Source organism: Rhipicephalus microplus, chromosome 8, assembly GCF_043290135.1.
Source record: "Rhipicephalus microplus isolate Deutch F79 chromosome 8, USDA_Rmic, whole genome shotgun sequence".
In the NCBI taxonomy this organism is placed as follows: Eukaryota; Metazoa; Arthropoda; class Arachnida; order Ixodida; family Ixodidae; genus Rhipicephalus; species Rhipicephalus microplus.
In genome coordinates, this window is record NC_134707.1 from 104,543,710 (window position 1) to 104,559,869 (window position 16,160).

Here is a 16,160-nt window from a genome sequence, read left to right on the forward strand (position 1 = left end):
ACACGTTAAAAAACCCCAGGTGGCCGAATTTTTCGGAGCCCTCCACTACGGCATCTCTCATAATCATAAGATTGTTTTGGGACGTTAAACCTCATATATCAATCAACTAAGATAATACAGTGCCTAAACATATGTCCACTGTAGTACGTAAGTGCCGTGAATTGATCTTCATCTCCTATAACGGCAGTCTATCAGGAAAATTCACAATTAATCTTCGCCAATCCTTTGAAAGTGGGGTAATACATAGAAAGAAATGCTGCAAAGTCTTTCCAGGCATGGTCTTTAAGTTGTGTCCAGCGAGTATAAGTCGCATTTACACCGTAAGCGCAAGAATGCGGGCACATTTTGTTTCAGTGTACACAAGCGGCAGACAAAACAACTGCTGCCCCGCGCGATGTATTAGTGCTATGTAGGTAAAGAGCAGACAAAGAGCAATGCGAGTAGTAAGGTTCGTTGTGCCGGCTGTTACCGTTACTCAGTGAACGTTTTCAGCCTTTTCCTACGCTTATCTGGCGCACATTAAGACGCCGAGTGCCATGTTCAATCTAAAAACAACGTTTGAGTGGGCACTCGCAGCTACAGCGAGAGAAGGCCTCTCAATTGGACAAAGCAGGACCGCTTGTTCCTGTCATTTTTAGTGAAGCACGCACATCCTTAGGAATTTTGTCAAAAGGCTGGCAATCTGTCGGGTTGATGTTCCGCACTAACGGACTCTCCAGTCTGCCAAATTACAAACTACTTGTTGATCGCGGCTGTATTATGCTTCTCGTAGTAGCTTGCGTTCTGTTCATAGCATCACTAATTGCGTCGAGAAGAGATTATTTGTATGTCCTCTTCATGGCCGAGTATAGAATTGAACATAGAGCCGCCTGTTGACCTGGCAGCATAGAAATAGCAAGCATGGATATCCTAGGTACGCGTCTTTATAAGGTTTGTTGTCTCTTTGCTACTGAGTAGCCAGTACACCCAGCAATCCCACGATACTGGCAGTCTCACATATCCTCTATTTTATGTGTTCGCATTTCGTTGCGTATTGCATGCACTTCTAACCTATCTATCTATCTATCTATCTATCTATCTATCTATCTATCTATCTATCTATCTATCTATCTATCTATCTATCTATCTATCTATCCGTCTATCCGTCTATCCGTCCGTCCGTCCGCCTGTCCGCTCATCCGTCCGTCCATCCGTCCTTCCGTCTGTCCGTCTGTCCGTCTGTCTGTCTGTCTGTCTGTCCGTCTATCCATCCGTCCATTGTTCTGTCTGTCTGTCTGTCTGTCTGTCTGTCTGTCCGTCTATCCATCCGTCCATCCGTCCATTGTTCTGTCTGTCTGTCTGTCTGTCTTTCTGTCTGTCTGTCTGTCTGTCTGTCTGTCTGTCGTATAAACGTATCTGTTTGAGAGGCATCTTGATCAAATGAAACCATCAAACTTGCCGTTGGTACGCGCATCTTGAACATCTCGACGTCTTCACAATTACCTCGGTTTTAATTGCATTTATAGAAACAGAGACATCTATTTTATCAGCCTTACCCCGAGCTATTTGATTATGGAATTCACTTGCTGACAACACTGTAAAAAAATAAATGAAGACAAATTTCTGTACAATTCTCACCATAAATTCATTCACAATCATTATCTTTTCATTGACATTCATTATCTAACGTAATGCGAAATGAATTTTTCTTCTTCCTTTAGTGCAAGCGCTGTGCTCCCATGAAATTCTTTTTTTTTTGCTTGTTTTGCTGGGTGTTTCTCAGTATCGTTGCTGTTTTTTTTTTCATATTTTGGTACTGTTTGACAGTCTTCAGTACATCACGCGTTGATGCTTTTGTGTGCGCTTATGCTTGATGCGTTTTAAGTGTGTGTGTGTGTGTGTGTTCTGCGTGACTATTGCACCGATCCTTTTTTACAAAGTTATACTGTTTACTCTTTATTTTCTTCAGTATCTTTAGTATTCTTGAACACTAAGTTATATCTCTTACATCACATTGTCAGCGTTCTATTGTAGTATACTCTTTTTCGCTCATGTATTAGCTTTCTGTGGTTGTTTTTTTTTTGTGATGTGGCCCTTACTCAATTGCTCCATGGGTCTGGAAAGTAGCCTTAAATAAATAAACAAACAATCTAGTCACCAACGTCTGGGTTCTCTCTTAGCCCCTCCCTTAATTATTATAAGAGGGAAAGATGATTTGATGTATACGGCTCGCAGGTCATGACGTAAATAATTTCCCAATCCCGTGTGTCGTCGTCAAACACTCATCAGTGGAACTTACCTGTGGACGAGTATGTGCCATAAGAATGCGGGTATGTGCCCCAATTGATAGACAGTTTACAATTACCCAGGAAGTACCAGTGTGAGCTGTACACAAGATAATTCAAGCGATCTGGGCGTTTGGCCAGCGTTTCTTTGGTAGGGCGTGAGAATTTCAGTCCAATGTGGGTGAACGTGCGATAGGTGCGATGCGGTGTCTCGTTGTCGGCTGCACACGATGCCCCTGATATTTACCTAAACAGTGCTGAAACACTCGCTAATATTACTTTCACCGCATCGCATGTACGCTGATAACGTACAAAGAAAGAAGACACATGCGCGAACTTCTCCGTGCGGGAACACTTCCTACAGCGTATACAGGTCCGCATAAGTTACAAAAGGCGGAGAATGCCTACAGAAAAGTGACATACACGGCCAATGTTTGATTCGTCCTACCAACGTGGGGGTAAACGCTGGTATGCACAAACCGATGACCTCTTCTCACAGTAACAATCAAAATTTAGGTTGTCCACACTTTTATTGTAAGACGTTTACCTAATCTCGTCTGGTACTCACTTGAGCCACCTGGTCAGGTGGCGAAATTCGGCAGTGGAATTCGGTACGCAGGAACGCAGCTAAACACGCGTGTTGTCCTTCGTCGAAGAAGGATGCCGATTCGAACTTGCCTTCAACTGTCTCTGGATGTCATACAACGGACAGTCGCACATGATTGTGTGTAGCGTCTCTTCGCAATGAGATGCACCGCAGAAAACATTGTCGGCCTTCCTATGACAATGGAATAAGATTTTGTAAATGCCACTCTTAGCCATAAGCGATGAAGAGTGACTTCTCTTCTGTCGAGCCCAGTGGGCGTGCGGAGAGCCATCAGAGGACAGGTGGTGTTGACGATTTGTGTCGTTGTTTAGTAAGCACCAAAGAGAAAACGTCATTTCACGCGCAAGTCGTCGAAGATTACTGGCTCCATCAGTCCGCGAAAGTGGTATGGCTTCTTATCGTGTTTCTTCAAGAGCTGCCCACACGGCGGTATCGGCTTGTTCCTTCCCTATGACGCCGCAGTGACTTGGCAGCCACTGAAACGTCACATGATGCCCTTTCTCGTGTGAAGTGTGGAGAAGGCATCGGATTTGAAAAACAAGCTGTTCATACGGCCCGCGACGCAGTGCTGAAAGCACAGATTGTAGGACAGCCATAGAGTCGCTGAAAATCGACCATTGTTGCGGTGGTTTCCGATTTACCACACAAAGTGCAGCGCGCAAAGCAGCTAGTTCCACTGCTGTAGATGCCGTGGAATGGTCAGTCCTAAAGCTGATGGTAACCCCTCTTGCTTGGACAACTACTGCACCTGACGAACACTGGCGGTTCGTGGAGCTTACGGTGTATAAATGTATACTCTCTGAATATTACTCGCGCAAAAGAAGAAGAGACAGCTGTTTCAGCACGGGTGATGAAAGCTCAGATTTCCTCCGGATTCCTGGTACACAAAGATGCACTGTGGGTTGAATAAGACACCAAGGGGGTATCGATGGTTTTGATGCAGTAGTGAAGCCCGAGGGAAGTTTCTCGTTGCACTTCACAATCATTTTAGTCAACGATGCTTGGCGCCTCTCTGAAGGCAACAGTGCAAGGTGATGACAGGGAGCCCGTGCGAAGTGTCTGCTGTGCATTCTCAGAACTTCTACAGCAATGTGCGTTTGTATTGAAAAGTCACCAGCAACTGCAATTGTTGCCTCTGTTGACGTACACAGGGGCAGACGAAGGCACACTCTCATCGCTTGGGCTTGTACTGCCGGTAGAACACGAACATTGGTCTTGCAGGTATTACTAAGCACGGGCAAGCTATATCTCAGGAAACCGAGAAACAGGGCTCTGTAGAGTTCCATCATTGCGTGTACTGACATCCCCCACGACTTTCCTGACAGGAACTTGAAAAATTGCGAAATAGCCGTCAGACACTTCTTCATATAGGCCAAATGCGGACTCCAACAGAGGTCGCTATCAATAGGGACGCCTACGCCCAGGCTTCAGTGGGCTCGGTGGCACCGCCAGGCGCACGATGCTAAATTTCGTGCTCTTCTATGCACAGGTGTTCCTGGGACTGGGTTTGCGCGACGATGCCTCGTTTCCGGCGCCTTTGGGACACATTGCATCTGTGACATCGACAGCACCGTATCAAGTTGGCCTGGCCCCTGCTACAGCCATATCGCTTCCCCGGGTTGACTCGACGTCGCGTCACGTGGCCCATCCTGATAGAAGTTTCGGTAACACAGCAACCCCAGCGACCCACGAGGAACGGCATAAAATGGGGCAACGCCTACGCCCAGGCTTCAGTGGGCTCGGTGGCACCGTCAGGTGCACGATGCTAAATTTCGTGCTCATCTATGCACAGGTTGGTGAAAAAAATCATTTAACGAAGTGTTTCAGGACTAGCTGTGCATGCCTTGTGGTGTTGCCGAGCGGCCGGCTGTTTGTGGTCATGTTGCATGGATGCGTCTCGTATAGTTAAGTTACTGCTAATTCTGAGCGGTGACGTACATGAAAACCCAGGTCCTAATCCCGACGTATAGGCTGGTCCTGATTTTCATGTACTCCAGAAGATTTTAGATGCCGTCACAGAAATTAAGGCTTCCAACACTGAACTTCAGACCACAATACAGGGCGTTCAAAAGCGCTTGGCTCTCATTGAGAATACACTAGCATCGCTCAACGACTGTAAGGAAAAAGTTGAAAAGTGTTAAGCAACTGATAATGCGGTTGAGAAGCAAGTCGCACAATTGTGCAGTAAAATGGACGACTTAGAAAACAGAAGCCGCCGTAACAATATCGTTATATACGGCATACCAGAAAATAACGATGAAGGCCCCGAATCTTTGAGAAAATATGTCGAAATTGAAATCTTCCGCCATCTACTGAAAGTTTAAATGGAGACTGTGGAGCGCGTTCATCGTGTTGGCAAAAAATTAACTGATCGGGATCGTCCCGTCATACTGCGGCTTTATGACTTTGGTGAAAAGATGGATACTGCGCAACTGTTCAAAGTTGAAAGGTACGAACATATCAGTTCCGGAGGATTTTTCACTTGCAGTCCGTGAAACACGCAGGAATTTAGGGAAGTCCTCAAAATCTAACTGAGACAGCGGCGATAAGGTTGTGCTTCTATTCGATAAGCTGAAAATACATGACACGCTCTACGTTTGGGATAGGCACGTGAGAAAGAGGATACCACTGCAGCCGGCGCGTTCCCAAACTGCTGGCCGCGAAGGCAATAGTTCAAGTACATGAAGCCAAGCAAACATGCAGTCGTTTTCTTTGTTGTGTTTCAATGCCAGAAGTAGTGATCAAAACGGACAAACTAGAGAAGATCTTGCTGGCTTTTGCGCCTGGTGTTTTGGTGATTACCGAGACGTGGCTTCATTCCAGTATTCATGATTCAGAAATAATTTCAGAAGGCTATAGGCTACTTCGCAAGGACCGTGATAGCCGCGGAGGTGGAGTGGCTATTGCTTCAAAAGATGGTTTAGCGTTCCAGGAAGAACGTGGTATACCAAACCACGAGAGCCTGTGGTGCGCTGTAGCATTTCAAACCACACCTCTACTAATAGGTGGAATATACAGATGACCTGGGGCACCTGAATCTTCTCTTACGGAACTGCACAACTATCTCTTTGCGAAAATGCGCGATCGGACGAAGCTAGTACTTGTTGGCGACTTCAACTTGGCAGGAATAGACTGGGAAAACCTAACCGCCAGTAATAGAGAGGCGAATAGCTGCGAGCAACTTCTGGATACTGTATGCTAAGTTTCTCATTATCTCAATGCGTAACGCAAGCGACACGCATTCAAGGGCTTGCTTCCAACATCTTAGATCTTGCTTTAATTTCTAGCTCAAATAATGCTCAATTTATGGTGCAAGATGGAATCTCCGACCATAAAATGGTTCTAATTGAATTCCCCAATCTTAGCCCGGCAGAAAGTGACAATGAAAATTCACATATATTTATCAAAGATTACTCTAGAGCTGCGGATGAAAGTATTATATATTACCTAGAAAGGCAGTTAGACGATTTTGACGCTGAACCTTCCGATGATGTTGACAACTTGTGGTTAAAATTCAAGGTAGCAATTTTTCACTGTGATGAAACCTACACTCCTACGATACGTAAGAGGACAAAACGAATGACTCCTTGGATAACGCGAGAAATAATTCATATTAAACGGAAGCTGAAAAGAATGCGGAAGCGTAAATGCGATCCAGCTGTAATAAGTCAGTGCTACCAAAACTTTAAAAGCCTGTTGCGCGAAGCGAAGACCTATTTTTTTTCACACACCCTAACCAACTTTATGACAACACAACCGAAAAAATTTCGCGTTACCTAGCTAAGACGGACAGTCCAATCCGTAAGATGGAAATCAACGGCATCGTTGCTGAAAATACGCACACAATAGTTAACTCGTTCAATTCCTTTTTCCAATCGGTATTCACCCAAGCATGCCTAGTCCAAGGGCCGCTTTTTGAACGTGACTCGGCCATGCCGGAAATTGAGATAACCGAACAAGGTATCTTGAACCTGCTTTTACAACTTGTTGTTAAGAAATCACCGGGGCCAGATAAAATTTCAAATGCGTTTCTTAGGCGTTATGCAGAACAGCTTACTCCTTTTTTGTTCAGGATATTTATGTTTTCACTGAAAACTGGCGCACTTCCGAGAGACTGGCTACGCGCAAGAATAATTCCGATCTTTAAAAATGGTAACAGACTTCTGGTGGACACGAATCGACCCATATCGTTGACGACCTACTGTTGTAAATTAATGGAGCACATCCTCAACAAAGCCATTGTAAATTACTTAGAATCTAACAATATGCTGTACCCGAAGCAACACGGATTCCGTAGGGGTCTCTCCACGGTAACGCAACTTGCAGAAATAGCGCATGACTTTGCTGGCATAACTGACTCCAAACTTCAGGCTGATGCAATGTTCCTAGACTTTGCGAATGCCTTTGACCGTGTGCCTCATTCCAAATTAATAGCCAGGCTTGAATCTCTTGGGATTAATAGCAAAGGAATTACGTGGATTTCGGCCTACTGAACTAATCGCTCCCAGTATGTAACTTTAAACAACGAGACTGACTGCCTCAGTATTTTTTTCCGGTGTACCCCAGGGGTCTGTTTTGAGGCCAACATTATTTCTTGTTTACGTTAATGATATCTCTTCTTGTGCGGAACCAGGTGTAACATTGCGACTTTTCGCAGATGACTGCGTCATTTACAGTACAATACGCGGTATTGATGACCATTTAAAATTCAATTCTTCTTTAAAAAACATTTCCCAATGGTGTGAGATGTGGGAAATGGAAATAAGTGTGTCTAAAACCGCGTTTATAAGTCTAACCAAGAAAAAAAAACGACCTTTGTCATTTGTGTACAATCTTATTGGTTCCAATATTAGCAAAGTTAACAGAGTACAATATTTGGTTGTCACATTCTCGCAAGATTTAAAATAGGAACACCACCTTACCAACACAAGTGCCAAGGCATTTAAACAACTCGGATTTCTGTGTAGAAATTTGAGCAAAGCACCTTCAGCAGTTAAACTAGCCGCCTGCGAAACCCTGGTCAGGTCCACTCTAGAATACGGAAGTATAGTGTGGGACCCTCATCAAAACTATCTTCGCGAAAAACTTGAAAAACCGCAGAACAGGGCGCTGAGGTTTATATACTCAAAATACTCCTGGCGCGACAGTGCAACGCACATGTGTCATCAAGTGCACCTAGCAACTCTCTCTAGCGGGCGTCATGTTGCTTCCATGAAGTTTTTTTATCTCCTTTTTCACGGTCACCTTAAAATATGTAAAGACAACTATATTCATCCGCCTGGCTGCCGTTCTAGTAGGACGAACCATGATAAATGTATACGTCCCTTCAGTGCCCACAGAAATGTACTTCAATATTCCGTTTTCCCTCGCGCTGTCACCGATCGGAACGCGCTACTAGGTGAATCTGTTAATAATACAAATATTGATGAATTTTGTTCTTTTGTGGAGCAGTTAACTGAGCCAGTATAGTAACATTTTGCTGCTGTTGTTGTTGCGATAACGAAAAATGTGTTTTGCAGTGGTGCATTGTAATCTTTGTACATATATATTGTTTTTCATGCGTAGTACGTGGTTTTTATTATTATTTTTCTTTTTTTTCTCGTCTTCTTGTGTATGGGAAGAGCACCAATGTAGTATTGTTGTACCCGCTATTGTAAGTGTTTCGCTGTTGTGCGTATCGTCCCTCAAAATATTGTATTTCTTGAACTTTGTTCCTGAACTTGGTTACCTGTGATGATGTATGCCCGCTTTTTGTATGGTTCTGAAGAAGACCTACAGTATTGTTAAATAAATAAATTAAAAATAAAAAAATAAATATTCATGGCCATAAACCGGTGGGTTCTGGCGTAAGAAATGGGTCGTTCGCAGATTAAGATGACGTAAGGGGTCATTGCTTTACGAGTGAAGGCCGCCAGCGTGAATTTTTCTGGTAATTTGCTGAGACCTTGTTTTAACAAGTAGGTAGTAATCATAGTTGCTGCTCTTTGAATTCGGGAACGTATGTGCGGACGTGTGACTGCCGAAGTCTAGATACATATGTCGTCTGCGTATATTGAGATTTTAATGGTACTTGGCAGGTATTCAGCTAGGCCAATTAGTGCAAGATTGAATATCGTCGGGCTAAGAACTCTGCCGTGAGGAACACCCCTGTAAGTATAGCGTCGCGTAATTGGGCCATCTTCTGTTAACACAATTGACCTTGCTGCCAGGTAAACCGAAACCACCGAAAGACTCGACAACCAAGACCAACGACCACAAGAGCACCCAAAATGTCTTCATGTAGTACATGATCATTCGCGCCTTCCACACCTAGAAACAAAGCTGTAGATAGTTGCTTACGGGATGTTTCGCACTGAACGTACGAAACTAGATCAAGATACTGTCAATGGAAGAGTGGTCGCGTAGGCAACCAGTCATAGAATTAAAAAAACCTTGTAGTATTCAAGATACCACTCCAGGTGACCTAGTATCATCGGTTCCATTATCTACCCTACGCGGCTGGCCAGTGCTATTGGGTGGTATGAGGCAAGTTCGAGTGGGGATTTCCCCTGCTTCAAGATGGGTAAGAAGCGGCTTACTTTTCAGTCGACAGGAACATCGCCATCCTGCCACGAGATGTTGTAAAGGCTCAACAGTTCTCTCCTTGCACCTTCCCCAAGGTTGCACAATGCTCGGTGCGGAATACCATCTGGGCCCGGAGAAGTTGAACGCCTGCAGAGAGCTAGTGCCGCCTCGAGCTCCTCTAATGTAAAAGGGAGGTCCATGGGATAATCACGGAAACGGGTGATGTCACCTCTCACTGGATAATCTGGATGAGTGGCTTGGTTGGCGATCTGCGCACAGAAATCTTCTGCGGCATTGATGTCCTGCCTACCTTGAAATAGCGCGAGCGCTTTGAATGGGAAACGCTGTTCCGTAGGGTGACGCAGACCTTGCACCGTTTCACAAAAGTGTGAGAGTGGCTTGCGAGGGTCTAGTGACTGGCAAAACGTTGTCCATCATTCTGACGCTAATCTATCTATGCGACGCCGAATCTTCTTTTGCATCCTCCTGGCTGCCCTAAGATCGTGAACTGATTTTGTGCGCCTATACCAACGCTCCGCCCGGCTTCGAAGTGTTCGGAGTCAGTCCAACTCTACGTCAAAGTCAATTTGTGCGCAAGATATCATCACCGTGTGAGTGGTGCGTTGCAGTGTGCTATTAATTGTTTGCTCTAAGCCAGCTTGTAAGTCATCGCTGCAAGCATCTTCTATGTCAAATTTGAAGTTCGTCCACTGGACTGCTCGAATGGTCGACCATAGACAACAACTAGACAAGCGTTTGATGTTAAGGTAGATTGGAATGTGATCACTTCCTCGTGTCTCAACATCTGGAAACCACTTGACGTATGTCGCGAGGGAATCGGAGACAGAAGCAAGGTCGAGCCAGCTGCCGTATGCCACCTCTCCAGGAAAAGTGGGGCTACCGTCGTTCAGTAGAGTAAGACCATAGTTGTAGGCGATGTTTGCTAACCTGCGTCCTCTTGCATTTGTCCGCGTACTTCCCCATGCGTGATTGTGCGCATTGAAATCACCTATGATGACCCACGGTGCAGGACACACTCTCAAAATATCCGCTAATCTCCTGATATCAAGATTATTCGACGGCGATATATAAACGCCCATGAGAGTAGACATGAGTTTGTTCTTTTTCACTGTGATGCAGACATACTGATTGTCATTGTGAGGCGCACTTGGTTGCACAACATACGTCAGTTCACGACGAACAATGACGATGATTTCGCTGCACGCAACTCCATCAGAAATGTGACCACCACGGCTGGGTTCGGATCTCAAGACCTGCAAGTCAGCATTCGAGCACTATAACCACTAGAGTACTAGTTGTGGCGGGAAGTATGAAGAATAAATTCGGCAGATCCCACGTACGTGGGAATCGACGTTATGCGAAGCATGCGGAGGGAAGGTGACCGTGTTGCCATTTTATATTGAGCGACACGTCATGAAATGACGCTAAATATATTCACAAATGTTGCACGCACAGACATATATTGAAGAATTAAAGATGTTTATATAACCAGTGTTTTGCACTTGCGCAATGATGTCAACTATAACATCAGTGTTAGCAACACCAGAAGCTGACATGAAGCGCTGATGCTCGGGAAGATGCTGGCCCTGAACAATGCTACATAAATCAACTTCAGCGCTTGGCCCCTAGCCACAATTGACATTAACCCGAAGGGATGGCTGTATAAAAGGTGTACATATGTAATGTTTATGAAGTTAGGTAGGCAGCACTGCAACCACTATTCATGTTTTACGAAGATTAGCGTCTATTTGAAAAGTAGTTCCGAGACCTGACAAAGCTCTGTGGTAGGATGCTTCGCTGCTAGCAGAATGCTTGGATTGGATTCTTGCTGTAACCCTGACATTTATTATGTGCATTTGTCGAGGGCTAAACGCTACCTATGTCAGGTATTTCTTAACACTGACGTTTATTCTTAGCGTTCGTCGGGTTAATGCTACCGATGTCGGGTACTTCTTAACGCTCGCGTGTAAAAATTGCCATGCGTGTTGGGGAGATACTGGGTAGATACTTAGTGTCAATCGCCTGTGGCACATACCCGCATACCAGCGACACATACCCACCAGTAGTATGTGTTACTGTCTGGCTGGAAGTGTTTGACGACGTACGCGATGGGATTGTGACATTATTCATGTCCTGACCAGTGCGTCATATTCATCAGGCCACCTTACCCTCTCAGCTAACTTTGGTTCACGCCGAGTAAAGAAGTTGAGCATGAGAGCACCCAAACGGAAGCGGCTAGATAGATACGCTCAAAGTCGCCGAAGTTCGCTAAGAAATGCTTCGCATTTAACAAAGCAAACGTACTTCACTCTTCACGCATGTGGCAATAATTGGTGCTCCAGAAAACATTGACACCAGACAAACTCTCCAACTAGCTGGTGCACTCGCCGCAGCATGAGACTCGATGCTTTTGTTTAGCATTTTTTCGCGTCACTCTTGCCAGTGAGCTTAAGTTATATAATGTAAACTTTTGCATCGCAAAAGTTGATCAGTTGGAAAGGTAAATCATATTGGCTGTAGTATAATGCCACTAGAAGTATTCGCTGTACTCCTACGCCACTCGCAGTTATCTATAACTCATTGAACCGCTAAAGGCACGAACCAAAGACGTGCGAAGGACACAGAAAATATGCTACTTTCGATTGAAATTTTATTAATTGGCGACATCGAATATATAGGTGCAGCCTGTAGAAAAAAAGCATGAAAACAAAAACAGATCAATCGAAGAAGATCATGGTATTACTATGCTCATTCGCGCCAACACGTGTCCAAAGCATACGCGCTGGCCCGGATCTAGGTGAATACATAGTTAGACATCACGCAAATAGCGTCTGAAAGTGTCAAGGTGCGCCACAAGTGACTATCTCATGCGCACCCTCCAAAATGTGCAGTTCCTTTCTTGTCAAGTAAATCGAAAGAGCACCTAACCACAATTAAATCACTCGTTTTCATCTCACCGGCCTCAACATGTTGTTTAGATTTAAAGTCCAAGTTCCAATATAACACCATGGTGGTATTGAAAAAAAGTTTGCACCCGCAATTTCGATAGTTATGTGCGAGGTGCCCATCTGTTCCCTCGCGCATCTTATTGTGATGCTCACTTATGGCCATGTTACACAGGCAAAGCAAGCGCGATTACGACCTATCACGGTTGCCCACGTTGAACCGCGGTTAGCGCCAACCATGGTTCGCCGATGTTACGCAGCGCGAAAGCATCCTCGTTTAATGTGGCTAACGCCATCTGGCGTAGAACAATCAAGAGAGCCACTTCCTTGCGTATATATGTTCCGAATACATTTAGCAGCAACCAGGCAAAAATGTCATATCTGCACCCTAGTATATTCATGTACTATCGGCATCAAATGAAACGCGAAAACAGTGGAGCGCATGTTTCAAGCATTAGAAACAGTATAGTGTTCACCGTCCAGTCATCACCATTGACCGGCAAGCACATCCGGTTTGGCAGCACTGCGTGATCCCCCTATAGTGCGTTATCTCCATCACTGCTCTAGTTTTCGTAAAGTGATAATGGTGGTTAATGTGGGCGTGCCAAGCGCTTTTGATCGTATCGCTCGTAATATCTTGCTTTTACTTAAGCGTCGCAGTGCAAACGGTGTCTAGGCACGATACAAAGAAAAGATCCAGCTTGTCGGGAAAATTGATCAAGGTGTACCGATGCCCCAAAGTAGGTGTTATGTCCGGGGTTGTTGTCAGCCCATAGACGTACGCGTTGGTCGCGGTAGTCCAAAAAGCTCAGACAGCCTCGAACGGTTAAAAACAAGTTTATTTCTATTCGGATGGAGGCGGTGGCCGAACGTTGCAAACAACGACCGCAGAGTGTCGATAAGTGCTGCCGATGTCGTTGTAGCAATTTGTTTTAACTCCAGCCACTTGGTGTACGCGTCTACAATCACCAGGAACGAACATCCTTCGATAGGTCCAGCAAAATCAATGTGCAGGGTGTGCCAAGGCGTGTGTGGTCTTTCCCATTCAGGAATAGGGGCTCTTGGCGGGCTTCTGTGGTTGCATTGGTAAGGCTGGCAATCGTGAACTGTTAATTCTATATCATGGTCGATACCAGGCCCCCACATATAACTTCTGGCGCACTTTTTCATGGCAACAATGCCTCGATGACCTGCGTGGACAAGCGACATGGCCTGTTCGCGAAGTGCCGCTGGAATTACAACTCTTGATCCCAAGGTGACGCAACCGCGATGAGTGCTCAACTCCGCAGCTCGCTTGCGGTAAGCGTTGAAATGTTCACCCTTTAGCTTCTGCACGTTGCCTTCTTGTATAGCTGCGTAGACTTCCTTCAAGACAGTGCACTCCTGCGTTGATGCTGCTACCGTGTCAGCTGTTAGCGGAGGGTTCGGCAGCGCCTCGAACATGAGTATATCACCCGGTGGGGGTGGTTCATCTATTGTGGTGTCTAGCGGCAGGCGGCTTAGTGCGTCGGCGTTCTGGTGTTTCTTCCCCGTGCGATGTACGAGTTCGTAATCGTACGCCGACATCTTGATGCACCATCGTGTCATTCGCGGCGACAATGTCTGTGGCATTGGCTTCTGGGGACCCATAATACCCAATAAGGACCGGTGATCTGTTATGAAAGTCACTTTCCTGCCGGTAATGTACTGCCGAAAGTGATCTGCTGCGTAGACGATGGCAAGTCCCTCTTTATCTAGCTGGGAATAATTCTTCTCTGCCTGCGATAGGGTGCGCGAAGCAAAAGCGATCGGGGCTTCCCGTCCCTGGTCGTCAACTTGGGAGAGGACTGCTCCCACTCCGTATGGTGATGCGTCACAGGCTAGCAGTAGGGGTCTCCTTTCATCGTAGTGTCGCAGAACAGTAGACTTGCGAAGTAGTTGATTAAGGGCAACAAATGACTGTTGGTGGCGTGGCGACCAAGTCCATGGGACTTCTTTCTGCAGGAGCTGATATAGATCGTTGGCCACTGTAGCTCGATGTTCTAAGAACCGGTCGTAGAACGTCAATAGCCCCAAAAACGACTGCAGTTCTTGCTTGTAACTAGGCGCTCGTGCTTGATTGCACGCACTTTGTCTTCAGTGGGATGAATACCCTGCGCGTCAATTTGATGTCCAAGAAACATCACTTCAGGCACCGCAAAAACAAATTTTTCTTTACTGATGCGCAAATTAGCATTTGCTAGCCTTTCAAAAATGAGCTCCAAGCGTTCTGTGTGCTCTTCATTGGAGGCGCCACCGACAATAACATCGTCGAAGTAGACGCAAACACCTGGGATCCCGCTAAGTGTAGACTCCATAAATTTCTGGAAGATTGCTGGTGCTGCAGATATTCCGAATGGTAGCCTTTTAACTTTGTAAAGACCCTTAGTAGTGTTTATTGTGAGCAGTTCAGACGTTGATTCGCTCACCTTCAGCTGCTGGTAGGCTTGTGTCAAGTCCAAGGTGCTGAAGATTTTTCCACCACGAAGCGTGCTAAAAACCTCTTCCGGTGTCGGCAGTGGGTAGGAAGATGCTTTTGTCGCCAGGTTGACAGTGCTCCGGTAGTCTCCGAAGAGGCGTAGGGTACCGTTCTTCTTTCGGACGACAACTCCGGACATAACAGTAGGCATGGTGAATGCTGTTCCCAACTGCTCTCGCTGTCAGAGCCACGCCTACCGCACAAATTTTGGAACGCCGTCAACATTCTTACATAGTGGTGGTTTTCGTTGATGCTGTCGCGTTGATAGCGCCTCTATGCGGCTTTCCGTTAGTTCATATCTGCCGCTTCTTCTGTATCAAAAAGGTTCGTGCTTTTACCGATAACGCATTTTCCACCCACCCGTGATTACAGCTCGCAGTGGTGCACATTTCGGCTGAATAATTCTTAATGAAAGTTGTTGAGAACTTAGATATCTGCTAACAACTATACCTTACTTTACAGGACTTCAAAAGTAAAGGACTGTGCTCATCGGAGTTCTCGCGATGATTACGACCGAATTACGTAATCTTTTAAGAGCCCTCCTTGTTTAGGAAAAACACTGCCCTCTCGCTCCTTCACTTCTTTTCTAGCTTTTTTTTGTTCTTCTCATCCTTTAGTTTTCGCAACCGTTAATGGTAGGGTACCACCACCATTTCCTGTCTACGACGCTTACGGCCCCATCACCATCACGGCCATTCAAACACACACTCAGAAAGAGAGAGATAGATTTAGGTACCAAAAGGGAAACTGAGTAGAAATAACTGATTGGTATACTATTCAATTTGTGAGCCATGACTTGGAAACACTTTTTCCTCATTCTGAAGGAATGGGTCATTCTTTCCTACTATTGATTATTCATTTTTTTGTTTTAGCTCTTTATAACGTTTTTTTTTTGGCCTTTACGAAAAATAGCAATATGCTGCTTGTATAGCGTTTTTAATAAAAAGTCACTGATTTTATCGCGAGTACTATGTTCACACCATGTCTTTTATAGATTCCTATATTTAATGACTTAAATACTTCACAAGCGAATGACGCACGAAAAGTGACATATTTTGACAAAAGTAGGAAAGATAGCATTGTGACTAATATTGCAGCTTTATTTATGAAGTGAAGCATTTATTGTAAATATGTGGCTTTTATAGCGTTGTGTAGTATGCTTTGTTGGTAAAATAAACAGAAAATTTAGATTAGTTTTTCTTTTAAGCGAAGAAAAATTTTCAACTGCACCACCACTAAGGTAGCCAACGATATACCTTTGC